The following is a 27,986-nucleotide window of genomic DNA, read 5'->3' on the forward strand; positions in this document are numbered from 1 at the left end:
GCCACTGTGTTTCTCTTCAGTACCTCCAGCTTCCTTATTTCTGAGATCACTGCTGGTACTCCCTTGATAATATTCTAAGATGCTACTGAGAGCTGCCCTGAAGAATAACTGCTTTTCCTTTAACTTACATTTTTTGTGTTTGCTCTGTTGCACTGCATCCAAAAAAAGAGGCCTGGGAAGGAAGTTGTCAGTTTGGGTCCAGGATTCAGGCAGGAAGGTGTACAGTCAGTATTGCTCTATTTTATATCACCATAGGGAAAATGGACTCAGAAGTAGAAGGATAGATCAGAATATATTGTCCCACCACAGCCCCATTATCCCCGGAACACAACCAGAAACTCGGCTAAAGAGAATGACCTGTCACTCGTCCCTGATTTCTCTGGGACAGGACTGAAGTACTGTTTTGATATCATAAGCAAATCTCACTTCAGTATTAATATTTTATAAATGTAATTAATAAATTAAATAAAATTAAATTAATATTTCAGAACTACTTATATCTGAAATTTGTGAGGAACAAGCAAAACTTGGGAAAGCTGTATGGGAATTCAAGGCAAGAACTGTATCACAGGAACAGGTTGTACAAATAACACCCTTATTCTCTGCTTGTAAAAGCTGACAATGATGATTGCTTCAGCCTTGCAAAACATTGAACAAATACAGCCTTGAGGCCCTCATAATTTAGGCCAACTTTCTTTCCTGAGAGAGGTCAGTGACACAGATTTTAACTGTCTTTTGCAATGTCTTTTATTTACAAAGTGTTGACAGCTCTATTTTGAACAGAATAGGCCAAGGCAACACCAAAGCAGTTCCAGAAAATCTCACCTTACATGCTACTAATGCTTCAGGCTTTGTAGGTGATGGATTACCTTTTTAATCTCGGTTCCTTTTCTTTATTTTTGCAATATACCTCTAAGATGCAAAAGCATCTGTGATGGAAGTCAGTGGTCTCAACTAATTTCCACAGATTAAAATTGTCATTCTCAGTCAGAGTGATTTTTTAAAATAAAATTTGAGATTTTAATTACAAACTGAAAAAAGGAAAATTAATTAACAGAGGCATGATGAGTTCTTTTAATTCTGATGAAAATTCTTCTGTGTAACAAATTGTTTTAATTCTGATAATACATGTTTTTACAGATTTATATATTGTCATATATATTCTCTTTTGAAATGTGTTTGCCCATTCCTGCTAACTATTGTCAGATCCTAATAGAATCCTTCACACGGGGACAGATATTTAGCTCATTTTTTACAATATTATTCAGGAAAATTCCTGTGACCTGTCTATTAACCCATCTGCTATACACTTCTTTGTTAGTGTTCGCTTGGATAAATGACAATTTCTAAACCTAAATAATTACCTTTAACAGACATAAAGGTGAGACTCAACACTGTACAACAAATGATTCTGTGAAAAAGCAGACTATCATGCTGAGTCCTATTAGCAGCACTTTATCACAACTCTCTCATTACAATCACAAATAATGGGGTTATTTTTAAGATTTGGATTTGGGATTTTTTTTAATTCAACAGAATGGGCATAATCCCCAGCACCTAATAAATGCTTTAAATGAGATCACAGTGTTTCCTCTGGACAATAAGATCAATAAGAAAATGAGGTTCTCTTGATAGATTCTGACATTATTACATTTTTTAGCCCAGTAGAGAATATTATGGTCATCTTACTCAGCCTCCTGCTCTTGGGTCACAACAACCCCAGGCAGTGCCACAGGCTGGGACATAGTGGCTGCAAAACTGCCTGGCAGAAAAGCACCTGGGGGTGCTGGTTGACAGCAGCAGAACATGAGCCAGCTGTGCCCAGGTGGCCAGGCAGGCCAATGGTATCCTGGCCTGGATGAAAAATAGTGTGGCCAGCAGAACCAGGGAAGTGATTGCCCCTCAGTACCCAGCACTGGTGAGGCCACACCTTGAAGACCTCCAGTTCCAGGACCCTCAACTTAGGAAGGATGTTGAGATGCTGAAGCATGTCCAGAGAAAGGCAACAAGGCTGGAGACAGGTTTAGAACACGAGCCCTGTGAGGAACAGCTGAGACAGCTGGGGTTTTTAGCCTGGAGAAAAGGAGGCTCAGGGGAGACCTCATTGATCCCTACAACTACCTGAAAGAAGGTTTTGGCCAGGTGGGGGTTGGTCTTTTCTCCCAGTCAACTAGCAACAGGGTGTGAGGACACAACCTCAAGTAGACACAACCACCCACTTGCGGAAATTCAGGTTGGACATCAAGAACAATTTCTTCATGGAAAGATTGTCAAGCATGGAACAAACTGGTCAAGGAGGAGACCTATTTGGAGTCACCACCCCTGGAGATGCTCAAGAAGGGACTGGATGTGACAGTGCTATGGTCCAGTTGATAGGGTAGTGATCAGTCAAAGAATGGACTAAATTATTTTAGAAGTTTTTTCCAACCTAAATGATTCCATGATAACATATGCTATATAATTCATTCCAGGATTTCTGTCTGAATTTCAGCTACTTGTGGCTGAGCTGGGACTTAACTTGTAACTGAAAGCGTAATTTGGTGTAAAGACTCTCTGCCTAATTGAATGCTCTACTTCCCCCAGTGATGTGCTCCTGTTACAACTATCAATAAATGTACGCACAGTGTAAGTTGAAATGCTTTTGTATTATGGTAAAGTTTTCCTTGGAGCATCTTGGAGGAATGTTAAGCACTTTAAAGTTTTTTGAGAATTTTGATACTATGCTTTTTGCTCAGGCAATTGAAATATATCTGCAAGGCAAGAGTAGTTCAAAGTTGCCAATATGAGGAGAGACAGGTGCCGTTTAAATTATTCATAGATCTCTGCTGGCTACCCATCTTTTTGCAGATAGGATTTTTGTTGTTGTTTTGTTGGGGTTTTTTTTTTCCTTTCTCTCTTTGTTCATCCCTGATGTGTTTAATGCATTTATTGCACTCTTAACTCCATGAATAGATATGAGAAATGGAAAGGCAAAGCTTTAACTAGTAAGAGAACAAGAAGTATGTTCTGGTTTAACAGATTCTCTGTTTATCACTGACAGTTATCTTAGATTATTAAGGTGCTTCCCAGGAAAGCTTTTTTTTCTCTCATGAATTCTCACTGATGACTATGGCTTTTTGTGACAACAACCCAGACAACAATCAGAGGTGGAAGATCACTTGCCCAAACCTGCAAAATTGTGCATTATTATATATTTGATCAGTCTGGTAAAAAAATTATTATTTTTTAAGAGAGAGGGCAACAAAGTGAATAGTTTGTTAACTATTAATTTTAGTTGTATTAATTTTAAACATGTAGCTGTAGAAATTACTTCAATTATTCTTATCACCAATGTTTCTTTCTCCTCTGTCCTTATAGGATTTTATTCATCAACCTTTCTTAAAAAAATAGATTATGCATTATAACTATATCATTTTTACATCCTTGTCTTCCTTCAGGTAAAAATATCTTCCAGAATTTTCTCCTTTCTTGTCTTGCTTTCTGCTTAGTCTTCATCTCTTTATCTATTGCACCTCCACGCATCCAGTCAAAGAGTTGGATCAACCTACTGTATAATGGCACATGATTCTGACATCTGATGTCATGTTCGAAAACAAAAAAAGTGAAGTCAATATATATATATATATATATATTTAAAAAAAAAAGAAACAAAAAAAGAGGACCTTGAAAACTAAAATCTCAGTCAAGAAAGGTACCATCCCAAGGTACAGCTAAATACAGATTCTGTGCAGGAATGTGTGTGAGAGAATATGCACATGTGAGAAAGGTGGTCTATTGCAGCTTGCATTTGACAATAATGAATAAAATAATCTTAGCTGTTGTTAGCTGGATTCGCAGGTCTGACCTTCAGATGTTAGGATATGAGATGGCTTGTATTTGGATAGACCTCAGGAAGTCTCGAATACTGGAAACCAGTTTAGCCAGGTGTTGAATTCCTTGTTGTTAGGTTTTACAGTCAAATAGGTTCAGGAAAGTTACCTCTTACCTCTGGAAAACTGGAAATGAATTCTCAATAATTTTCCAACTGAAATACTACTTGGCCTAAAACTGTAGTGTCTTGAGCTGTTTCTTTTCTGTTCTTTTCATATTAGCTGAAGTCACAGAGAACAGAGGCATTCACACATAAACATTTCATCATTCTATTAATCAACTTTAGTTTCCTCTTGAATTCCTCTCAGTCTGCAGTAGGTAGTTACTGAGACTGTGTTTCGGTCAGTTAGTTTTTGGGGTTTTTTAAAAGCAGTATAAAATAAAGGTCAGACATGCCTTTATGTTTTGGGGTTTTTCTTTGCATGGAGACCAAGTGTTGTTGTAACTTGGATTGGTATAGAGGCCAGTAAATACTCCCTATTCCATTAGAATAATCTTCTTATACTGTGTTCCTGGACCTGGGGACTGTAATACTGTATTTCACTGAGGAGCAAGAACAGAGAGTAAAAAATCAGCATATGCACCAAAAATTTCAAAATAAACCTTTTATCTCTTCAGCACCTTCACATCATTATACTCTGTAAGTCTTCAGAATATATATCCTTCAAGGCAGTGGCTTACCCTGTCAGTATGCAATAAATTGGTTTTGCTGTCAAGATCTGGATTAGTACTGTGGTAGATATTCCAGGTTTTAACTTTTTCTTTATTTCAACCTGTAAGAAAATATAAATTATTAGACACTGTGAACAAATCTCTACTGACCTGAGATTCAGCTTGTCCCCAGAACATTTCACCCAAAAATGTTGTTGCTCCATAGCATTGCAAGTGATAGCAAACACCTCGATGTTTCTTTCTTGTCATAAGAAACATCAACATAAACATTGTTGGGGGTGCAGATAGTTAAGTAATTAAAACTATTTTATAATTATCTAGTTTTCTAATGAGCAGGGATTCATCATAAGTAAATGGAAAGAATCAGCTGTTGTTCATACCTGACCTTGAGTGCAATGATCAGTTCACAAAGAGCAAAATTGTGTTGTGGGATTTTTTTAACAAAATATCAAATGTACCAAGTGTATTATTACATCTAGACAAGTGCTTCTCACATAAGGATTAGATTTTTTTTCTTTGATTTTATTTTCTTGCAAATATTTAAATCTGAGAGGTGTAATACTTTAAAACTACTCTTGACCTTGAATAATTTGAATGATAATCAAAATCCATGGTTTTTCAGTATGAGACAGTCATAACTTTAGATGCAAACTTTATCAGAGCATATTGCTCTATATGTTATATAATTAAAGCAATAGGCACAAGATAGCTCAGGTGGTCTAGGTCCAATTCCACGGCTTTGTACCGTATTATGTGGTCACAAGCAAACAGGATGGGCTGACTCTGGCTGGGTGCCCACCTAAGTCACTCTACCCCTTTCCTCCTCAGTTGCACAGGAGAGAAAAAAACTGATAAAAGACTCATGGCTTGAGATAAGGGCCAGGGAGAGATCATTTGCCATCACAAACAAAACGTACTCAACTTGGGTAAATTACAGAAATTTATTACCAAACAAATCAGAGAAGGATAATGAGAAATAAAACCACCTTCCCCCTGCCTCTCTTTTACTCCAAGGCATAATTTTTTTCCCAATTCTCCACTTACTCTCCCGCAGCAGTGCAGGTAGATGAGAAATGAGGGCTATTGTCAGAAGCTCACATATTACCTGCTCCAATGTGGGTCCCTCATGGGACAGCCTCCTTTGGGCATATTCACCTGCTCCAGGGTGTGTTCCACAGGCTGCTGGTGGATCTCTGTTCCACCATGGACCTCCATGGGCTGTAGGGACACAGCTGCTTCACTATGGTCTGCACCATGGACCACAGGGGAATCTCTGCTCTGGTACCTGAAGCACCTCCTTGCCCTCCTTCACTGACCTTGGTGTCTGCAGAGCTGCTCCTCTCACATATTCTTACTCCTCTCTTCTCTGCCTGCAACTGCTCCTGTGAGGTACCTTTTTACCCAACTTAAATATGTTATCCTGAGGCACTATCACTATTGCTGATGAGCTGGGCCTTGACCAGCAACAGGTCCATCTTGGAGCTGGCTGGCACTGTCTCCATCTGAGACGGGAAATTTCTGGCAGCTTCTCACAGCTTTGTAAGTGTCCTGCTACCAAAATCTTGGCACCAAACCCAATACAGCAAATAATTTAATCCTTCAGTGCCTATGTTTTTCATCTAATGATTGGTAATAAGTACTGCCTTTCTCCTATTAATCTTGATTACTTAGGTTTTTATCCTAATAAGTATGAACTGCCTGTTGGTATGTTTTACAGTGTTGATCACATTTGGCCACAGACCTCAAGGAGAGATTTGAGCAGAAAAGAGAATTTTCATTAGAACTGTAGCATTATCAAAAGACACATGATACTGTTATTCTTCACCTGTGTGTTTTCCCTCCTTTGGGGACTTCAGTTGTTTCAAGTAGAACAGATGCAGTCATGGGTACCACTTACCTGTAAGTTTGAATTCAGATATGGTAGCAAATTATCTGTCCATGCCCTTGTGACTTTATGCAGTTGTCCATATGCTCTTTCAGCAAATTTGCATGTGCTAACTGTAGGACTCTACATGAAGTTTGGTTTTTCCAGATGAAAATATAGTCTAATATCCCAAGTTTTCATGAGTAAGTAAAACCAATGTTTGATTGTTGCCTTTCTTTTCTTGGATGTATAATGCATGGTCTCTAAGATAGTGAATATTTTGATTTCCATGTTAAAGCTTTGTGTAAATTCAGTACATGAAAGTATGTATATTTTTAGAATTATGTCATGGCTGATAATCAGGAACGTTGTCAGAAAACCAAAAGCACTGTCATTCCCACTCAAACAAAATTAATTTTAAAATTCATTTGTAGAGGCAATGTTTTTCATTACATTTGTATTTAGTCAATAAAATCTCCATGCTTTAATCAATAATGAAATTAAATCTTTCCCAAAATACTGAGAAACTAAAATTGCTTCTTTTCTTGGCTGAGACAAATCTAGTTCCCTCTGTAAAGCATGTCTGTAACTGTGTGTTTTTCTTACATCTCGCCAGGTATTATGCCAACATGTAATCTAACTTCCAAGCATTGTAAAAATGAACAGAAACCACTAGGTATATTACATATGACTGAAATTTATCTAAGAATACATTAGGTGCATGAGGTCTCTTTACACTGCAATAGCTTTCTTCCACTTGTAGATTAACTTACACTGGGGAGATCCTTTTCTATGAAGTTTGTCTAAAGCAAGGCAGAGTCTAACATCTGCTTTGCAAGAGTCTTATGTGCCTCATATCTGAATGTTCATTCAGTTGTGCAGATTGATGCTGGTGAAGCTCTGCCATGGTCAGCAGAGTGACACTGTTTAAGCCAAGCAATCTGGGATCCTATACAAAAATTCTTCAGATGAATACTGGCAATTACTTCCCTAATGGATTCTAATTGAAACAGAAAATGGAATGAATTAACTTGAACTTAAAGCCCATTATAATATTTGGTTTTCTCAAAGTTTTGTATAACCTATTAATTCATTAATTAATTTTTAATTGGCAAAGTTTTCTCTAGCATAAAACTTTTCTTTCAAGTGGAAGCCAATGTAAGTCTCTGCTTTTACGTGACTACCAATTTTTTCTAGAAGCACCATCCTTATTCACACTTGAGTGAAAGGTAAGCTGTGAAGTCAATCTGTAGGGAATCAGTCTTTTGTTTTCTGCTCTTTTTTGGTGTCCCCATTAGTAGTTTAAAATGTTAGCAAATTTGGGGATCAGGCAAGCCTGGTGTGCTCAGGAATCCATCTTACATGCATAATGCTTGAATATTTGTACTAATCCATTTTCTATTCCACCTCTACAGAAACATATTTATTTTTGTACAATTTACATAACATTTTCTTATATTTCACTGAACTACAAAATCATGTGTAAGTGAAGGATTGTATTCTAGCTTTTTGAGTAAAAACTTGTAGGTTTTGATTGAATTTGTAGAAAAGAAGGTTAGCACCCAATTTTTTGGCACTCTGAAAAATTTCACAGCAGATGGTGGACAGTGCAGGGGATGTAAAGATCTCAGAGAACTGGATTGCTAACATTTTCTTCTTCCACCTGTATGTCCAGCCTCAGGGACATTAAAAAGACAACTATCAGTCATATCTAACTATAACCCTGATGTACTACTGCTAAATGGTAAAGGAATTCCTGCTCTGGGCCCCAAAGAGAGAAAGGAGACAGGCTGAATCAGTAGGAATATTGTATGAGGTATAAAGAAAGAACCCAGTTAGATCTGGCAAAGAGACAAAATATCATATGCTAAATATGGATTAGACATATGAGGAAGATCTCTCACATTATTCAATTTTTTTTTTAACCCGTTAGCTGTAGGAGAAGTTCTTTCAAGAAGTAATACATTCAAGATAAGTAGCAATATGGCATATCTTAGGTACAAAAAGTTGTGTGTATAATTATAACTTTTTCAGGCAATATAACAAACCAATCCTGTTCCACAATATCATGTGCAGAATGCTCTATGAGAATGCAGTCACAATGCATGGTTAAAGCCTGAGCTGTGACCTTCACATCAAACCTAAGGCAGAAGGGAGATTTCCATTGAAAATGGAAAGCAGTGAGGACTTTTGCAGCCATCATCACTTTTGAATGTTGCATTACAAATATAGGAAGCTACTGTGAACTCAGCTAAGCATTTCCTTGTCCCCTAGGAATGGGCTTTACTCCAAAGTGTGCAATAGAAAATGATAAAAAGTCCGCTTTCACTAATATGATGACACAAGTCTACACATTAGTGAACTAACACTGGCTGCTTTCAGTCTTTAATAGAGCTTCAAAAAGAATGGCACAAAGTAAGATCCTGGAACAAACAAGGGTATTTACATCAGCAGTGATTTTTTGACTGAAGGTAGACACATATATGAAAGAATTAAGTGATCCAGTTAAATACCCATTGTGGCTGTTCTTTCAGGTGGGAGAATATATGTAATTCTAACAAGCTGGATCTTATGTGGTCTATATTTCTATGCTACACAAAGCTGTGAACCAAAGGTACCCAAAAGTTAACTTCTATGACCAGATTATGGAAGGACTCTTAACAGACACGTGCACACATGGTAAATGGGTCACTAGTGTCTGGTGACAACAGATGTTAGTTCTTTGCTTTCCTGCCACTGAAATGCAAATTATACTTCAGTCTTACACCATCAAAGCTGGCTATAGCCCACAGGTCCTATTTAACTTGATACCATTCTCTGCAATTTTTGCAAGGGAGTATAATATATTGCTTTCAAACCTCTCCCCAGCAAACAGGCAAGAAATCATTTGGTGGATATTCAGTTTTGTGATGTTGTGTTCATCTTCTGTGATCAAGTTCTATTCTTTCTTCTTACTTTAAACAAAATTGTTTCAATTCATATGATATACAAGGTATTTTTTTCTTCTGTTCTTGTACAAAGCACTCCAGAAAAAAAAGGCAAAGTGTAATCAAGTTGTGTAGGACTACATTAACAACTTTAATGTAAAAGGAGGCACAAAATGTGCAATAAATCACCTGGTTAAAGCCTAAAAACTGCTTTTTGTTTATACATTTATTGATTTTTTTTCTCTAATCATGTCTAGCTCCTTTAATCATCAGTTGCTTGCTTGCCCTCTATTATCCAAAATCAAAGTAATAGACTTCAGCTAAACAATAGTTGCAATTTATAGAGTGACAAGGAATGCCTTTTATCCACCAGAGAGACTCCTTCTAACTTCAGAGAAGGACAAACTCTTCAGATGTTTTTCAGTCCTCATGAAAAAAGTTGCAAAGCAGAAAGAAAACATTTCCCTATAAACCATCACAGAAACAGCCAGAGGGGGAAGCAGTGATTGTTTCATGCTGATTTTTGTTGGTTTTGCTAAAGTAATTACATGAAGGGCAGGGTGGGCAGGGTGTAAGGCAAAAGGTTATGATACTGTCATGGCCCAGAGTAAATGCATTCTCCTGCACTCCCCCACTCATGCTGCAGCCTTCTCTGTTTTATAACATGGAAAAGCACCCCTTGCATAAATTTTCTGGTTCAGACAGACCTGGTTAATGACAGGTGAGATAGTCACTAATTTCCAGTGAGAAATGTTGATGACTGGGTAAGGATGGTCATTAGTACTGAATGTTAGGACTGCAATATGTGTCTTCAAGTCTGACTCAGCATCAAAGGCTAGTGTAGATTTGAGTACTTTCTGCTTGTGCATTTTTTCCAAGCACCCAGTCACACCGCATGATATTTAGAGAATTAGAGATGCTAACATGCTCACACTTCCCCTTATTCCATTTTCTCTTCTTACAAGCAAATGTTAGTTGAATAAAATGTCAAACATTTCATGTGTGGTTTTTAATATACATTTCTTGGTTTGTTGGTTTAGTTGTTTTTTGGGTTTTTGTTTTTTTTAAAAATAAAGCCGGTGCAAAAACAAAGTGAAAACCTACTCAGTATTTCCTCCCTTAACATTCCCACATGTTGACTGACAAGCTGAAAGTGTGGGTGGGCAAAAGAAATTTTCACTAAAATATTTCTCCTATAAATGCTTTTCTAAAATTTTTGAAACAGCCTTAAACAACAATTACTCCCATCAGTGCTCCAGGGTTTTTTCAATACCCCACTGATTATAATTCCCCAATATATATTGTTTCATCATTACAGCATCAGGGAAAAATTAAATAGCTCTTGCCATGTATCTTATTCTATTATTTCCTTCATTTTATTTCACAGGTCATTTGCAATCTCTTGGATATGAAAGGTAAAAATCTTTATTGTGTAAGCAATAGCATGGAAATAAGGTATGCAAGTGGATCAGAATCTTGAAAGACAACACTTTTTCCTTCTGATTGCTTTGGTAATTGCTACTTAGGGCTCTTCCTAAGTAATGCTGCCTTGCTTATGATGACAGTTTTTGGTAGTAGCTCTTAGGATCCTCATCTTTCAATTCCCACTGCATAGCGTACTGCCAGCAGAGAACTATGAAATGGTTTCTGCCCCAAAGAGCTTATACTGATTTAAATTGTGATTGATAGAATACTATCAACCGAAGTGCTTTCAACTTCTTTGTGTCTTTTAATAAGAAAACCAGATAAGAAAGAGTAGGAAAGAAGCAATATTTTATTTTGAAATTTTAAGATGCAGCCAAAGGTTTTTGTCTAATGGAGACTAGAACAGACCAGCCTGTGGTCTTCAGCTTTTCTTTTGGCTATAGATTCAGGAAAGGAGTAATTTGGTACCTGATTTTCTGAGCTATCTGTATCTTGAGAGAGCCACCATCCTTGTATTTTTGTTTGTGTAGTCAGCCTGCAAAGAGTAGCTGATTTTATCAGGATTTGTGATGTGGTTTCTGCCCAATAGCAGTGTAGAAGTGACTCAAAGTTTACACCACTGTTAGTCCAGTGATTTAAGTGGATTCCTGGATGTACCAGAGTTAATTAATAGGCAGCAACTCACTCTCATATCAGAATGAGCAGAGTAGAGCGTGTAGTTCCCTTTTAGTAGAACAAGTGATACTATATGTTGTCATTAAGGCATACAGTTTCTTACTAAAACACTCTATAGAGAAAGAGAATAAATGATATATTGTAAATTGATATAACTAGAAGAACAGTCAACATGAACAGACCATAATTAAATAACCACCTTTAAAAAATACACAGGATGTGGGAAATAGGATGATCCAAGTTAAACAATGTGTGAACATAATTTCCCAGAAAGTTATACATGCAAAATCAAACTCGGCAAAGTATATTTATATTTCTTAATAAGAAGAGAGGAAAATGTGTATTGAAAACTGACAGAGTAAAACCAACCATGAAATCTCATGAGTTTAAAGAAAAGCTACAAAAAGCCACCAAACCAACAAAATATCAAAATATATTATTGAGCAGGAATGAAACAGAGTTCTAGCATTCAGCTAGAGATTTTCACCCACCTTACACACATTCAAGATCTGGTCCAGATAGGCTGCCCACCAAATCATCATTCTTGCCTCTTATATTGAGATTTAAATTGCCTCTGCATTGTCATTCCATAGAGAATTTCATGGAACAAAAATCTCATGAGAAACAAAAATCTCTTAACAATCTTCAAGGAGAAGTTGAAAAATTACCTGAACAGAAAGAGAGGTGCTTAGATCTCGGTTCACACATGTGTTTAGGAGCCCAAAGAACATTGATTTCAATAGGGGTCTAATTCATAAATTTATTTGTGTATGTGTATCTTAATTATTTCTATGAACTAAAGTCAAAGCTACACGCTAGTTAAGAATCCTGTATTTGGAGAAATATCTGAATAGTCCAAGCATCAAAGAGTTCCAGTTCAATTCTATATGCAGGAAAGGTGCAGTTACCATACCTCTACCGGACTGATTCAGTGGTAGGTGAGACAAGTCTCTCCAGGCCTTTAGGAAGTTGGATATAGTATCTTACTTGATTGGCCAGAGTTTAGCGTATTTGTATACTGAAAAATAAAAAGAAGAGGTTTTTTTCCCCTACTCTCTGAATTACAGTCCTGCTACCAAAACCCTGAGGTAGTACACTGATTTCAGATGTCTCTGTATACCCTTTTCCAAATAGGCCTGTAAAATATAAATCCAGATATGATAGTGGTTAATACATCAGTGAGAAACAGGAATAGTCAAGAGCCTCTTTGCCAGAGGCCAAGTCCCATTCTCATACTACTGCTGGTATGAGCCTTCTGTGCAGACTGTGAATTATGACAAAGGAACTGATACCTGCACTATGGTAACCTGAGTACATCAGTGTGGCACAGCAGACTCATGAGATTCTGATTTCCTCTGCCCCTGGTTCTCCTCTCCCTCACACTGTCCCAGGGTTACTGCAACCTGCATTGTTCCCATAAAATTTCCAGCTTTAACACCATAATTGTCTCTTTTCCTGTTGCCAGCCTCCATAGAGGATAAAAGCTCCACAGTCTCCACGACCTCACATCCACTGGGCAGTTTCATTTCAGAGATGACTACCCATGAGCTGCTAGTGATTATAAGAACCATCCATGTTGTGCCTGCTGCCAGGTTCCCTTCTGGGTCAGAGTATTGAAAAGACATATTGTACACTCAGCAAGAAATTGTTGTTAGCTTAGGATATACTTAGACCATTGTTTTGAGAGGGAATATTAAGAACTCAAGGCAATGGAAAAACAAAGGTCTCTTTCCACCTCAGGAGGTAGAAAAGTACCAGAAGGTGGATATGAGGCTTTTGTAAGCTTTCAGTTTTTGAATTCTGCTGTCTGTGTCAAGGTTCTAACTCCCTAGTATGCAATTTAAAGTCTCCTCTAGGTACTTATAATTTAATTGTAAGGTGTTTCACAAACATCTTAGCAGGTGCAAAGAGGACGTGAAGTGATCCTTTTTTCCTCTCTCCTCAGCTGGAACATGAAGAAGGCACTTTATGATCCAATTAGTGCTTCCAGGAGCTCTCTAATTGCATTATAAAGCAACTAAAAAAAAAAAAAAAAAAAAAAAAAAAGGCAAACTAGAAAAAAAAAAAGGAAGTGATGTTTAACTCTTTGTCCTCCTGGTAACTCAGCAGTGAGAGGACACAGTATTCTTATACACCTCATTTTGTCTGTGAGTTCCACATATGTGAAACATATGCACATATGCATTCCATTGTCCAGAGCTCTGGAGAGTGGAGCATCCTTTATTAGGTTGCAATCAGAGCTTGAAATGTAATGGGAAGATTTGCAACCCAGGTAACTCATGACATTAACACATGTTGTTCATTCAAGGAAACTGCAACTGTGCTGCTCTATCTCTGGCCATTTTAGCTTGCTAAATATCTGTTCCATTGAGTTTTTATACCAAGCTCATTGGCACAGTGTCTGAGAGGTATTATATATAATGAGCTTTCAACTATACATGCTTTCAACTTCAAAGCTCAGCCTCTGTGTAATAATTATCACATCACTTTCCATAACTCTCACATATTTTACTTACTGAGTGGGTGGGAAGAAGATACTGAAATAATATTTAGACTTATGTAGTGCTTTCCAGCTGTAGATAACAAAATATTTTCTGTTGGCAGCTAAGCATTATCATCTCCACTGTGAAGATGGAAAGGCTAAAAGGCAAATAACAGAGATGTGAATAAGACCCGAGCTTCTGATCTTTGGTGTACGGCCCTTCCTATTCATTCAATTAGTGCAGCTCCCAAGTAATTTTCTTCATTATCTGACAAAAGTTATAGGACTTCTATTCTCTTTCCAATAAAAGGATGAAATGTGAAAAAGCAAAACACTCAAATATGTCTGTTATATCTCATATATAACAGTAACACTTGCTTTCCCTTATACCCACTTGCATCTGAGCAGAATAGCAGCCCTGCATTTTCTGTTTCCATCTATCCACTTTTTTTTTTTTTGTAGCTGGGATTTAATGCAGCCCATTGCTGCAAAAAAAAGGAACCATAGCAAGACTCTGAGATGAGGTTACATGGTGTGCAGGGTCCTCTACCCATCCCCTCTGAAAGAAGCTAACAAGACCAAGGCTGTCCTTAAGTACCTATGTATCCTTGAAATTACTCTGAAAGGGACATCAATCTAATTTAAATATGAAGCAGTGCTTTTCAAAATTCAGGTATTATGTTACCTGAACCCAGTCCTCCTCTTCCTGGTAAATTTGCACTCATATTTAGGAGAGCCTTTTGTTGCATGGTACTGTGTGCTGGGAACCTCCTCTCCTTCTGGATAGCAGGGACTGACTGTCTTTCTGTATTGCAATAATGGGAGAAAAGGGCTGCACCTCTGGGAAGAAAGATTCATTGTCAGGTGCCATTTCAGGAAAAGGGTAAGGGACAGATGACAGCTTTCATCTTCGGTGCTGTTTTAGTATGCCACACTCCCATGCTCTGGCACACCCATGCACACACTGCTTTGAGTAAAGCCACTGATAATGCACAGTAAGTCATCAAGAGATTTTACCACAATACTCTTTTTTTAAAAAAAAACTTATTTTCTGCAAAATTCACCCCTGCTTTGTCTTATCCAAATTTCAACCCAAAATTCACTCATACTCAGAGCTCAAAACCAAGATTAGTCCACAAAACCAGGAATGCTGCTCATATTAAAACTCCTTTGATCCAACTAAGAGTGCATCATCTTGTTTCAGATTCTGTCATGGCAGGATCACAATTTCTGGTATAAAATTCATGGGCCTTAATAAATCTTCCACAGTAATGGTCTGAATTTTAGGAGTTTAACAAACACACTGAGTTTTAGGTTTTATTACAAACATTTCACATAATTAGCATGAACAGATGGCATATGATTCTACCATTAATCATTTGTGTGCAACCAAAATACAGTAATGTCAGTATCTCCCAGAATGCTTCTTTGAAAAAATACCTGGCTGCAATCCTGATTTCTCTTGCACCCTTCAGACACCATGACTGTAGTAAAATTACTTCTGATTTATCACAGAATTGAACAATGGTAGAATGGAGCCTTTTTCATTATGCAAACTATCCTCAGTGGTTTCAAGACTTACACTGGGTTTTATGCAATATATAATCAGTTAAGAAAACAACTTCCCTCTGTAGGACAAAAAGGAGGAATATTAATGGAGAAAATCTTTCAAAGCATTTCTGGAAACAATACCCTTATGTATAAAAGGAGTCTTTTTTTGGCATTTCTATGTGGTAGTGTTTTCTATTCCAATAGCTATAATAAGAAAAAAAATCTGCCCTATTTGTCAATCTGTCAGGAAATATATTTCAGCTTCAAGCATCATACTCCTGGGGTTTATGGAAATCACAAAACATCTCATTCAGATGAAGAGGCTGAAGCTATAAGCAGTGCAATTAATATCTTCAATTTCTGCCTTCAGCATGAAAAGAAGCTCAAAAGCTTTTTGAATCTGAATCCCAAATGCTGTCTAATAGTTCACATCTGGCTTAGGCTATTTAGGAGAAACAACAGTTGTTGGTGTCAGCAGTGCATTCCGTGACACACTAACCTTGCATATCCCGGGGAGCACAGAGGTCATGGAAAGGTTGCTCGACAGGTTCAGCTGGGTGGAAGTGTAGCAACTCAAATGTTGCTATTGTATAACTTGGTGATGGAAAAGCCTGCAGCTCCCTGAGAGTACACAACCATGGATTACCATGTGTTTCCACATACTGGACACACAGAGTACAGCCAGCAAGAGTCATGCTGTCTACTGGCAACAGTCTCTGCACAGTGATAAGTTTAACCTTTTTATGTGCTGTTGGCACTTCAGTAGTACTCAACGCCTCATGTCAGGGAGTTCTGTGTTTGATCCTATGCAAGTGCCTAGACAGGGATAATTAATTCCTTAAAAAAAGCCTTCCAGTCTAAGCCTTTTTGACACATCTGAAAGAGCCACATTGTCTCTTGTGTTATGTCTGTGAGACTCTTGTCTCAAATAAATAATAGGCCCAAGAAAAGCTCAGGAAAGACAATGGCAATTGTTGTTTCATTACTGCAGCTGGAAACTTGATCAGCCATTCCAAGCATATATTCTCTCATATAGTCAATTTACCTCAGAGTGTTTCAGAAGGACCCAGATCATATAAAAAGCATGCTGCTATAGCAGAATGTTGTACAGAGAGAGGAAGAGAGTCACTGAAAATTCCACAGCAGAAGTCCTGGTAGCCTTCTTTGCTTGGAAGACTTTCTACTAACTTGTTAACTTTACAACAAAAAAACCCATCCTTTCTCCCCCACTGCCTATCTCCAAAAAGAGGCCTGCCTTTTAGCAGAGAAATGGAGAAAAACATAGATTTGTATAAAGATTAGTTTGTTCCACCGAGGTAGCTGAAGTGACAAAGGAATTTGGGTCACATTTGAGGCATGGATTTGCACTAGGAAAATGAGTGGTGCCAGCAGTGGCTTTCAGGACCCTACTGAAAAACTCTTATCAAACAGGGTTTGTTGAAGCGCAGCCTCGCTTTGAGCAGGAGGCTGAACTGGATCCACTCCCAAGGTCCCTTTCAACCTGAATTATTCTATGTTTCTAAGAAGCCATGCCAATATTCAGGTGCCTGAAAAATGGCAAACAACCATGTAGTAATTAATAGTTTGGCACAACCAAAGCAGAATTCTGTACCTCCCTTGGCTTTCCTTCCCTTCTAACGGGGCTTTTAACCAGCAATTTACGTTTTAGTTATTTTGTTTAACCACATCTGAAAAAAATGAAGGGAGAAAGGGAGGCAAAAGAAAACAGCTTAGATGCTCTTGCTGATAATGAAGAATACAGATGCTGTATTACAGTGTGCTGTGAAATGTTCTCCACGAGAATGGTGCATAACAATAAGCAAAGCATGATTAAGAAAGCTGCTAACAGGCACAGGCTTCTTAATATTCCTGCAGTCTACAAAAGACAAATGTTTTCCCAATTCATCTCTATTTAAATGTAATAAAGCAAAAGAGAGAGAGAGCAGGAAATATGTGTCATCTTGGGATAAATGTCTTTCCCTGAACACAAGAAAAACCCACTGCCAAAGTTTGCTGGCCAAAAGCCCATCAGGAGATTATTTCCTCACCGTGTTTCAAGCTTACTGAAAATACCCTTTTAGTCAGTGTTAAATTTATCTCATGCTGCTACACCTTTGCAGCCAAATTTTGATCAGAGGTGTGTCTTGTCTGAGTAGTCACAGGACTGCAATACATGAAGGGCTACTGAGCAGTGGAGTGCTCATGCTTCCGAGCTAGGACATGTAGTTACAAAGCACTTAAAAGACTACCTAGGGAGAGCCTAACAAATTCTTGCTCATGGCTATGAATAGCAATGAGATCATTGAAGGGTATTGTGAGGGATTTTTTTTCCTTTTGTGAATTTCTACATTTAAACTGGATCATTTTATTTACTTATTTTGTGCATATGGCTAAATCCCAGCAAAGGGTAATCACAGTAAGCTTTATGCCCCCTGCTAGTTTTTCTAAAAATTCTTGGGACAGCTGGAGGAGTGAGACTGGATCTCTATTGCTTTGTCACTGGTGCCAAGAGGGTGTGAAATAAGGCCTTAAGGTCTTGATAACTTTCAGGTACAGCCAGTCACATAATATATGCACACATATTATGTATATACAGATGATTATCACATAATCCCAGGTACTGAATATTGAGACCCTGAGTGTCACTGTTTAGCTGGTCTATCCAAGGGTGGGATGACATTAGAGAATCGAGGATAGTTTGGGTTGGAAGGAACCTTAAAGATCATCTATTTCTAAGCTCCTTCACACGGCCACAACTACCTTTTACTAAATCCTGTTGCTTAGAATCCCATCCAGCCTGAGCACCTCCAGGGGTGAGGCACCCACAACTTCTCTGGGCAAACTGTTTCAGAGTCCCACTGTTCTCATAGTGAAAAAGTTTTTCCCAATATCTAATCTAAACTTATTCTTTTTTAGTTTTGATCCATTGATCCTTATTCTGTTACTACATGTCCTTCTAAAATGTCTCTCTCTGTCTTTCTTGCAGGTTCCCTTCAGGTACTGGAAGGCAGAAATTAGGTCACCCCTAAACCGTCTCTTTTCCAGGCTTTATAATCCCAATTCTCTCAGTCTTTCCTCACAGGAGATGTCCTCCATCCCTCTGACCATCTTGGTGGCCTCTTCTGGACTGGTTCCAACAGATCAATGTCTTTCCTTGGTACCCCAGCTCTGGATGCAGTGCTGCAGATGGGGTCTCACCAGAGAGGAGCAGAGAACAGAATCCCCTCCCTCACCCTTCTGGCCACGCTGCTTTGGAGGCAGCCCAGGACACGTTTGTCTCTCTGGACTGTCAGTGCACATGGCTGGGTCATGTCCAGCCTCTCATCTACCAGCACAGCACCCCCAGGTCCTTCTCCCCAGGGCTGCTCTCCATCTGTTCAGACCTCAGCCTATATATTATCTTGTAACTTTTGTACACAACAAATAAACTCGCTATTTAATAATAACTGTGATGGGTTTTCTCTAGAGTGTGTTAAGGGCCAAAATTTGCCTACATGCTGTATGAATGAGAGTGGAACAGGCAGCCTAAACACAACTTATAAAAGGGATGGGCTAAATTTCAGATTTTACTCTTCAGAGATGTCTGTACTGTCCCTGTTTCTCTGTGGAACATTTAGGCCAGGGAGCATATGCTGGAAGGAATACGGTATCCAACGACATAGAAATGGAATTAGTGCTGGAGCACTAAATATACACTAACTGGAGTGCTGGAAGTATTCTGCTTGCCTGGACTATTCACAGCTTCAGGTGGCTTTACAGGGCCTTTAACTCACCATGGAAAACTGGCAGACATTAGCTCAGACTTTTGAGAGGGAAACAGTCACACACGTCATTTTTTGCCTTTTTGTTTTTCCAAGTGAAAAGCTGCTATTATCTGCAAGGAGTTAGAACTGTTTTCTTTTGCTTCAAAGGCCTTTCTTTTCTCCCTCAGAAAATGATTGCTTCCTGCTCATAACAAAATTAGCTTATATACATGAATGAAATACTGTAGAAGTTTAGAGACAAGATTAGGAAATGTCTTGCTTTTCACAGAATCAGAGCAAACACCTATGATATTTGAAGGTAGAAAGAAAGCAAGATTTCCTTGACATTTTTATGTTTCCATGAAGATCTGGACTTGAAACAATAAAGCTTTGTTTTGGTGGATAATAATGATGCTTAAATGGAACCAAATTTGCATTGAAGTACTTTCACTGAATTTTAGTTATTATTATTATTAAGAAATACCACAACATAAGAAAATGAGAGTTGATAACTTGATTGGTAAGAATTCAGTTCACAAGTAAAAAAGGCAAATTGCCTTTTTTTGAGGTGGTTTGCTCTCTTAGTTAACAGATTAATAAGAAAGTGATTTATGTAGCAGGGAGTATGGAGGGGTAGAAAGTGGCTGCCATTCCATCCACATGTCCTTGCCTCCCAAGCCTTTCTTACCAGGTATTGAGGCTGAGTCAGCTGCATATGACATTCAGAGAAAGGTTTGAATTTATGCCTTAGATCTGCATGGGATTTTCCTGTTTCTTCACACTCTTTCACATTCACTTTGATAAAAAATAGAAAATACACATTCTTTTGACATATGACTCCACTTTTTTCAGGTGCTGTTCCTTAAAACACTGTTGTCTTCGAACTAGAGACAAGATATTTACCAATCCCTTTACTTGAATCACATCATCTGTCTACCTGGTGATACTTTTCAAAGATGGGAAAGCTGCAAAATGGAACTTAAAGAGGAATGTGAAAGTCCTTTGCAAGAAAAGGTCAGAGAAAATAAGTAAAGACCTTATCAGGGATTTCTTTTTGGAGATCAGGCCTTTAGCATCACTTGAAGACATACTTCCCAGAAATACTTGCTTCAGTTCTTTTTGGAGGTCTATGGGAAAAGAATAGTGACCAGAAGAAAAAAAAAAAAAAATAGAAATTAACAACTATTACTATGATTCGACTCCATGCACACTTTTATACCTTTAAACCGTGGATATCAAAGATATCATTAAATCTGATTTGATTAACCTAAGGAAATCCAGGAGTTAATTTAAAACCTCTTGCCAATTTGCAAGCCATTGAAGTGCAATGAAGCTGAACATTCTTCTTTCAGCACTTTCATAATTAAGCATTAGACTAATTTAAACATTAAAACTGTTTTCCCATAATTGCATAATATCAGTTAAATATAAGCAAGACAAATTCATGACTGCTTAAAAGATCTGAGATCTGTTTTAGCAAAAAACCCACTGAAATCAGTGGAAAGATTCTGGGGGTTCTACCAGCAAGATCAGAATCTTCACGAAGGACTGGCACCAAATTTACAGAGTAAGAGCAACTTTCATTGCATACACTAAAGGAAGCCAACCAAATGGATTGTTTTTCTCTTTCTACTAACATCATCTGAAATTATTTTAAAACAGAAGAGCTGTTAAAATATAGTTATATAGCTGCTAATTATTTTTATCTCATTTTGCTCAGACAAGACATTGGAAAGGGAAGAGTAATTTTCATTTTCTGTTTCTATTCCTGTTCATTTTCAGCTGAGATTCATGAACACAATTCAGATGCTGGCATAGGCTTATCAGAGAGTTTGTGGTAACACCTTTATCCTTGGATATACTCAAAACCCAACTAGACAATATCCTGAGCAGTCTGCCCTAGCTGACTTCTCTTTGAGCAAGGGGAGATTTGGACTAGACGTCCTTCAGAGATCACTTCCAACTTCAACTGTCCAATGGCTCCTTGAAAATATTTAAATATTAATTACAAAAATATTTCACATTGTAGAAAATATATACTTGGAAAGTCAAATACATTATTCTTATAAACCCTAAAATTCTGACTTTACAGGTATCTCCTACTCCTACGAGGAAGAAATTTTATTCCTACTCCTTGACATATTTTCAGTTCCATCTTACAATTCTAATAATTTTACATAGTTTTTAAATTCTCCTTCAGCAATGCACCACAAAAAGTAGATGCTTTGAAAAAATGCAGTGAATTTCCTTTGCTTTCATACATTTCTTATACTTGTCCCAGTAAGGGCAGATAAGTCCACGCCCTGTCCCTTTTTTGGGAGGGCTAACCTCAGGAGTAGTACACATATATCTTCCAATTCACACTCAGAAACAGAGGAGCATACATACAATAATTTCCCTAAGCAATGGTGAAGTGCAGGGGTTTAATTCCCTGTGGCATGAAACCAAGTCTTCTTTACTTCCTCTCTGTCTCAAAATGTAAAGTGCAGGAGAACATTAGGATCAGAATTCCTTTACACGGCTTCTGTGGGTGCACAGCCCTGTCCTTGAGTTGGCCCACGGGTAAATAGCACACCTGACTTTCCCCACTGCTCTACAAACGGTCAGTGCAAACTATGCATCACTTGAGATCTACTTCAATTATCAAAATAATGTTTTATCAGAACATGGTTCATGCACAATCTGTGTCCTGGATCTGTGCATGGGATTTAATTAATCCAGAGATCTGGACTACTTCAAATAACTTACCTCTTTTTTCTTCTCTTAGCACCTCCAAATAGGAGTTCTGGTATCTCCAAGTTAGGAATCATGCTGATAATTCAAGAGCCACCCACACAACAGTATTTTTTTTTTTACAGCAAGCGTTGCAATTGCTGATAAGTGTGGGTAAATAATATGACATGTAAAAGAACATTATGGAATTATAGAATGCCCTGTATTATTACCCATCTGGAAGATTTATTTGACCAATATATCAACCATCAGGGAACTTGAAGCACTGTCATGTGCTTTCAGAACCAGAAAAATTGTCTAGCACAATATATGTATGTACTTCATTAGTGCTGAGGATGTGTCATTTTAGCAAAGCAGAGGAAAAATCAAAGTCAGTCAGGGGGAAGCAAAACTAATTATTTAAGAGATAAATCTGTGTTTTTTCAGACAAATTATGGGACTTTCCTGTACTAGGGAGACAGCTCATACCATAAGATCAATACACAGGAGTCTGATGTAAGTTTGGAACAAAAGTTCAAGTTCTACTAAAAACATTCATATACCTACCTTTCTTTATGAGTGTAGGTACTACTGATCGCACCAATGAAATGCTGCTGCTCAAAAAAATAAAAGAAAATAAGGCCAGCAAGTACTGATGATGTCCTGATTCTTCTTCTTGCATGTTTCTTTGAGACATTTAAGTTTGCTAGTGTTCAGGATGTTCAGCAAAGTTAATTTTCTTGTGACAAATTGACCAATAGCGGTGCTTGGAGACACACTGCGTGACAGATTCAATTACATAACCTTGTCAGTAAGCAATTTTTTTGTTTGTCTAAAGTAAAATCTAATAATGAAAAAATATTTCGAGAACCTTAATTTCTATTTTGCTTGGAAGTTCAGAAAATTAGGTATTAGTAGGTTTAAATCAGATTTTGACTGGTATACACCTTTCTTGAAAATCAAACCTTCATTCTTCAGTCACGGATATTAGAAAATCATACCCAAAACATAAATATATCAAACTGTCTGTCAAGATTGCCGAGGCATTAGATATTATTCATGTAGTATTCAGTTGCTCTGTTTTTCACAAATTATGATAAACTGAAAATCTGGGACCATGTCACTTTGCTTCTCAAAGTAAGATACTTTCAGTCCCTAATATGCATGTGGTTTGGAGAAAAGTTGTTGGAAATGTAATATTACTAATCACTGGTAATATTTATTTGACAATAGAGGGTATATGTAATTCCAAATGTAATTTCAAAAAGCTGTCATAAACTTTTTTTTCCTCCAAAAATTAAATAGCGCTTGAAAGAATGCAACAAAATGCACATGAGATTGTTTACTACTTTCTGCTCTAGGGAACTAATTTAAATACACAATATGGACTTTAAGGGGTTTGTTTATGTGTTTTGGGCTTCCTTTTTTCCCTTTGGCCCAGCTCCTAGTTTCAGAAACAGTTGCTATTTGTTGTAAGCACAGGAATAACACACTCACAATTCCACCAGAGACATAGGCAGGTTATTAACAGCTGGGGAGTAAATTCCAAGTCAAACAGCACCATATTGTTTCTGTTCCTCAAATGTTATTTTCATGCATATTAGCAAAATAATTACACTTTCCTTTCACAAGAAAAAATATTTATAACAAGAATTATGATACTTCAAGGAAACTAGAGTCATTGCAGCTAAACCTAACTTGTGTGCTGACTATTTTTCACTGGAAAAGACTTGACAAAAAGTTTACTAAAAATTGTACTCTATAAAAAAAATAATCACAATGTAATAATAAAGTTATGGAGGGCTAATCTCATTCCTTCTCTTTTTCTATTATCTTTATTTCCAGTGTTGGCAACTGCAGGAAAGAAGCTGTATTAGAGGAAGGTAGTCCTGTAGAGAGTTCCCTAGTGTTGTGAAAGGAAAAAGTTCAATTTCTTTTTTTGTTATTAGTTCTTAAAAGGTACGTACAGAGTCATGCAGGATCCAAGGTAATGTAGTTCCAACTCCAACTGACAGTGCAGTTAGATGCATGGATTTGAGGTTGGCACAAGCTTCATTTCATGCCTACAGAGACTTCTCAATCTGTCAGACTTCTGAGGGTCTGGGCCTGAACCACTCTGAGTGAAATTTGCAAGGCAGTTTTAACACCTACATATTACTAAATAATATGCCTCTCCAATGAGAGGCACCAATATGAGACGTAAACTCAAGGCGCCTGTCTGCAAAATAGAAAAGTACTTCCATGAAATAACCACAACATGAACCATTCAATTAGCTCATGTTTTCTTTCTCAAGCTGTTATGAGGACCAATGAAGAAAAAAATCCATTCATGAGACCCCAATGGTCCCTATGTGGTTTTAGTCTCTCTATAAATTTAAGGGTTAAGATATGCAGTGGATCAACACTACCCCAGTGTGAATTCACACTCAGATGTCAGCTGAAGGGGGAGAACATGATTAAAACACAGTAACAAATTAGGTTTTCCCTAAAATTCCTTTTTCTGGTGGTGTTAATGACTGGAAGAACGCTAAAATAAACTGATTTCTGGAATGTTGATTTCATGCAAAATTCAGCAGTGTCCATTCAAGAGGGATTACAGCAACCATCCTATACTGGTTTTATACCTACTGCTATCAGAAGGTGTATCTTCCATTCTGTCAATATTTGAAGAAAGAGACCAAAAAACAATAAGACCCTTCCAATTACACTGCAAATTTTATATCCCACTTGCTGTATATCATCCATAGAGCTGGACAGATTAAGATCTTCAGATAATCTCAAGCATCACTGGTTTAAATTGCCTTAAATTGTCCTATGCTGCACCTTTGCCTGTATTGTCATGAGTGATGATGTATGCCAGGTGCATTCAGACTCACAGTTTTCTGGGCAGTCTCTTCTAGATAAATTCAGGTGAGGTGTGAGGACATCAAACACAGCTGGCAAAGCCTCCTCTGCCTGTGTTCACGTTGTTTTAAAGTTCACCAAACTATTTTACTGTACAAAATATCTTGTTGAAATTTGAATCAAGATATGTCAGTTTATCTTCATAATGCTAAAGTCCTAAAACATTAGAAATTTGGAGACCATCTGAGAGGTTGAGATAGACCTGATCTTGCTGCCCCAAAAATTGTTAGAATTCACCACAATAAAAATGAGGTGGGGGAAATCCATTTCAATAACAAAGAGTACCCTACTTCATATGAGGGCTACAAAAAGTGTTTAATGAAACAAGTGCTCATTTCAACCCTCCTGCAGAATTGTCTGAGCAGATGTTAACCTTCAGTTAAGCACGTGTATAAATGTGTATATGGATGAAGACATTTTTCTCTGAGCCTTTGGCTGAGGGATGATGTACAGGACTCAAGATCAGCTTTCTTCCCTGCAGGTGAGGCCATGTGTGCAAGTCTTACAGTGCCTGTAACATGGGATGCACACCATCTTCCGAACATTGAGGCTTCTCCTATTGGCACATGCTACACTCAATAAACAAAATCCTGTGTTAGTCTTTGGAGTAACTAGCTCCTACTATGTCTGCCTGAGAGCTGGACCCATTTATCTGTCACAGAAAAACAAACAAACAAACAAACAAAACAAACAAACAAAAAAACCCACCAAAAACCTAAAACCAAACCAACAACAACAACAACAAAAAACTACCATAGCTGAACTGCCTTTGTGGCACAAAGATAATGAAGCCTGTAGGGTTTCTGAATTGAAAGCGGTCACAAATTTTTAGTGAGAAAATCTGAGCTAATAGGCAAGGGTCTTGGTTTGGAGGGGTTTTTTCAGGGGAAGGAGACGTGAGGAGAACAGGAATTGCTGTTAATATTTAACTAGCTATGCCTTATCATCAGACAATCATAGCTTGAGTTCTAAGTCTGCAGACTTTCCTCACAGGATCATAAGGAGTGCAATTTTTCACAGTACCCTGAATCTGCCAAAGACAAGGAGCAGCTTTCATGAGGAACTACTAAGAAAAACACCTTACACTCATATTTGGGAAGTGCAGGTGTCATATGTGGGAGTTTACTTGTCCTTTTTCTTGGATCCTACTTTCCCATAGATCTGTTTTCCTGAATTCCTGCCCCACAAGTCTGTGAAATTATTCATTGCCTCATAACCTTTCCCACCAAAAGAGTAAATCAATAGGATCAACTCAAATCTTATTATATTTTTTAACCTTAAAGACTAGAAATTATAATGAACATAAAAGCACATTTTGAAAAAATCTACAAATACTCTGTGTTCATTCTCTCAAGTGGACACGAGGTACTGTGCACTCTGTTCTCAGTAAATGGATGTTTAGCTTTAAGCACTGGAACGGTCTCGCTGAGTTAAATAGGACAACTTAGCCACTTAAAGTTAAACACTCAAGGTTAAGAATGTGGTTTTTTGGTATATTGATAGCACAGTGACAAGATTATCAGTCATTGGCAAGCACAAGTCTAAACATTAGATTTTTCTCATTTTTCTTTTCATAGTAATTTTTCATAAGGAAGGAAAAGTGAAGACATTCCAAAGGTAAAATATTTTGATTGGAAGTTGAAATATTTCAATGGGAAAAAACTTTTCTAATGCATCATCGTAACTGCATTTTGGTTGCTTCATGCTTTTGTATACTATACAGCCTTGATTATTTTCCCATCAGGAATTTTGATGGAGAGGAAAAGCAATATATGAAAAGATTGTTCTCCTTAAAGCCTCTGACCTACGAACTGTGATGGAGGTCTAAATTAGGTAAATATATCTACTGTAAGTGACTATCACAGCCTTCCCAATTGAAAATATTTTACCTTTTAGAACACACAGCCATAAGCTTCTAAGGGCTCTATGAAGAAACAGGGATTTTTTTTTTTGTTTTGTTTGTTTTTTGGTTTTTTTTTTGTGGAGAGGAAGAGTGTGCTGATCAGCCACACTTGCAAAATGCATATACAAGAGGTACAGCATGAGACACAGTAATTTATTGATTTTTTTTCTTGGCCTTCTGCACAATGTTGAATGACCCCATTTCAAAATATTCCATGATTGTTGCAATAGAAACTGTCAGAGCTGTCATCAGTTTCAAAATGCTTACACTAAAGTATCATTTCATCTGGTTTTAGCACAGGTGTTTTTTCGGCAGGCATAAATAAAATGAGGCATGCCCTAAAATCCTGTATTTAGCAGATTGTGACTACCTGTTGCTGCAGACACCCAGCATTTAATAAAGGGTTTATGTTATTGCTGCAGCTTGAATACATACTCGGAAAGGAAGAAAAAGTTTTTTGCCTTTTTAGTTGCTTCATAGGCCAGTGACCTTTATAAATGACAGCAAATCTCTGCTGAATGAAGGATGAGGGAAAAGGGAAAAACATTAAGATATTTTGTCCTACTTTTTTGTGGCATGTTGAAAACAATCACAGTGCCTATTTGTCATGTTCCAGCTTTGTCTCCCTTTTGCAGTAGTCTGTGACAGGCTGAATGAAGAAAATCTAAGTGAAGATGAATTGGCAAAGGTATCACTTCTGGTCTGTCTAATTCTGAAGCAGATGAAAAACATATATAATACCAGGATGTTAAAGTGAAGGAAACATTACCATCAAGGAACTGCAGGGATAAAATAGAAATCCTTTGGGCAGTTTTGGCAACAAATGAATAATCTAAATGTGTTTCTCATAATTCAGGATCTTCAGTCTTCGTGCTATTTGTAACATTACAGTAACAAGCAGGCTGTTCACAATGGAAAGGAGTGAGCAAGGTAAACAAACATAGAAATAATAGTTCTAAGAATAGAGGGAAATTTGAAAAAAAAAAAATTCCCTAATATCAATATTCATTTGTGCTGAAAATTTTTTTTCATGGGGAATATATGTTTCTGTTTTGACTCATTTAAAACCAGATGGGGGAAATACTCAGAAGCAGATGACACAGAAAAATCCTTCCTCAGCAGTGGAATAGATGGGATGGGTATCACCACTCTTTCATGCAGGAGTTGTATACCTGAAAGAGTAAAAAAGTCTGGTGATCCTGGGGAGTGTGACAAGGTCCATAGGAAGCTTTCCCACGACAGTCCACATGCTGCCAGG

General features: G+C 37.6%; 2 long non-coding RNA genes across 3 annotated transcripts; one reads left to right on the forward strand and one right to left on the reverse strand.

Annotated features, from left to right (window-relative positions):
- Positions 1 to 5,028: 5,028 nt before the first annotated feature.
- On the reverse strand, positions 5,029 to 12,691 carry LOC135288007 (uncharacterized). Of its 2 annotated transcripts, none has more exons than XR_010351386.1 (4): positions 12,554 to 12,691; positions 12,347 to 12,451; positions 11,925 to 12,101; positions 5,029 to 5,760 (listed from the first exon to the last, which is right to left on the reverse strand). It is a non-coding gene; the product is annotated as an uncharacterized LOC135288007 (long non-coding RNA). The 2 variants fall into 2 exon arrangements; XR_010351385.1 differs by lacking the exon at positions 5,029 to 5,760 and adding an exon at positions 11,156 to 11,293.
- A 6,450-nt stretch (positions 12,692 to 19,141) lies between these two features.
- On the forward strand, positions 19,142 to 26,629 carry LOC135288015 (uncharacterized). The gene is made up of 5 exons (XR_010351387.1): positions 19,142 to 19,213; positions 20,062 to 20,223; positions 22,369 to 22,437; positions 23,767 to 23,880; positions 26,570 to 26,629. It is a non-coding gene; the product is annotated as an uncharacterized LOC135288015 (long non-coding RNA).
- The last annotated feature ends 1,357 nt before the right edge of the window (positions 26,630 to 27,986 follow it).

Source organism: Passer domesticus, chromosome 1 (genome assembly GCF_036417665.1).
Source record: "Passer domesticus isolate bPasDom1 chromosome 1, bPasDom1.hap1, whole genome shotgun sequence".
NCBI lineage: Eukaryota > Metazoa > Chordata > Aves > Passeriformes > Passeridae > Passer > Passer domesticus.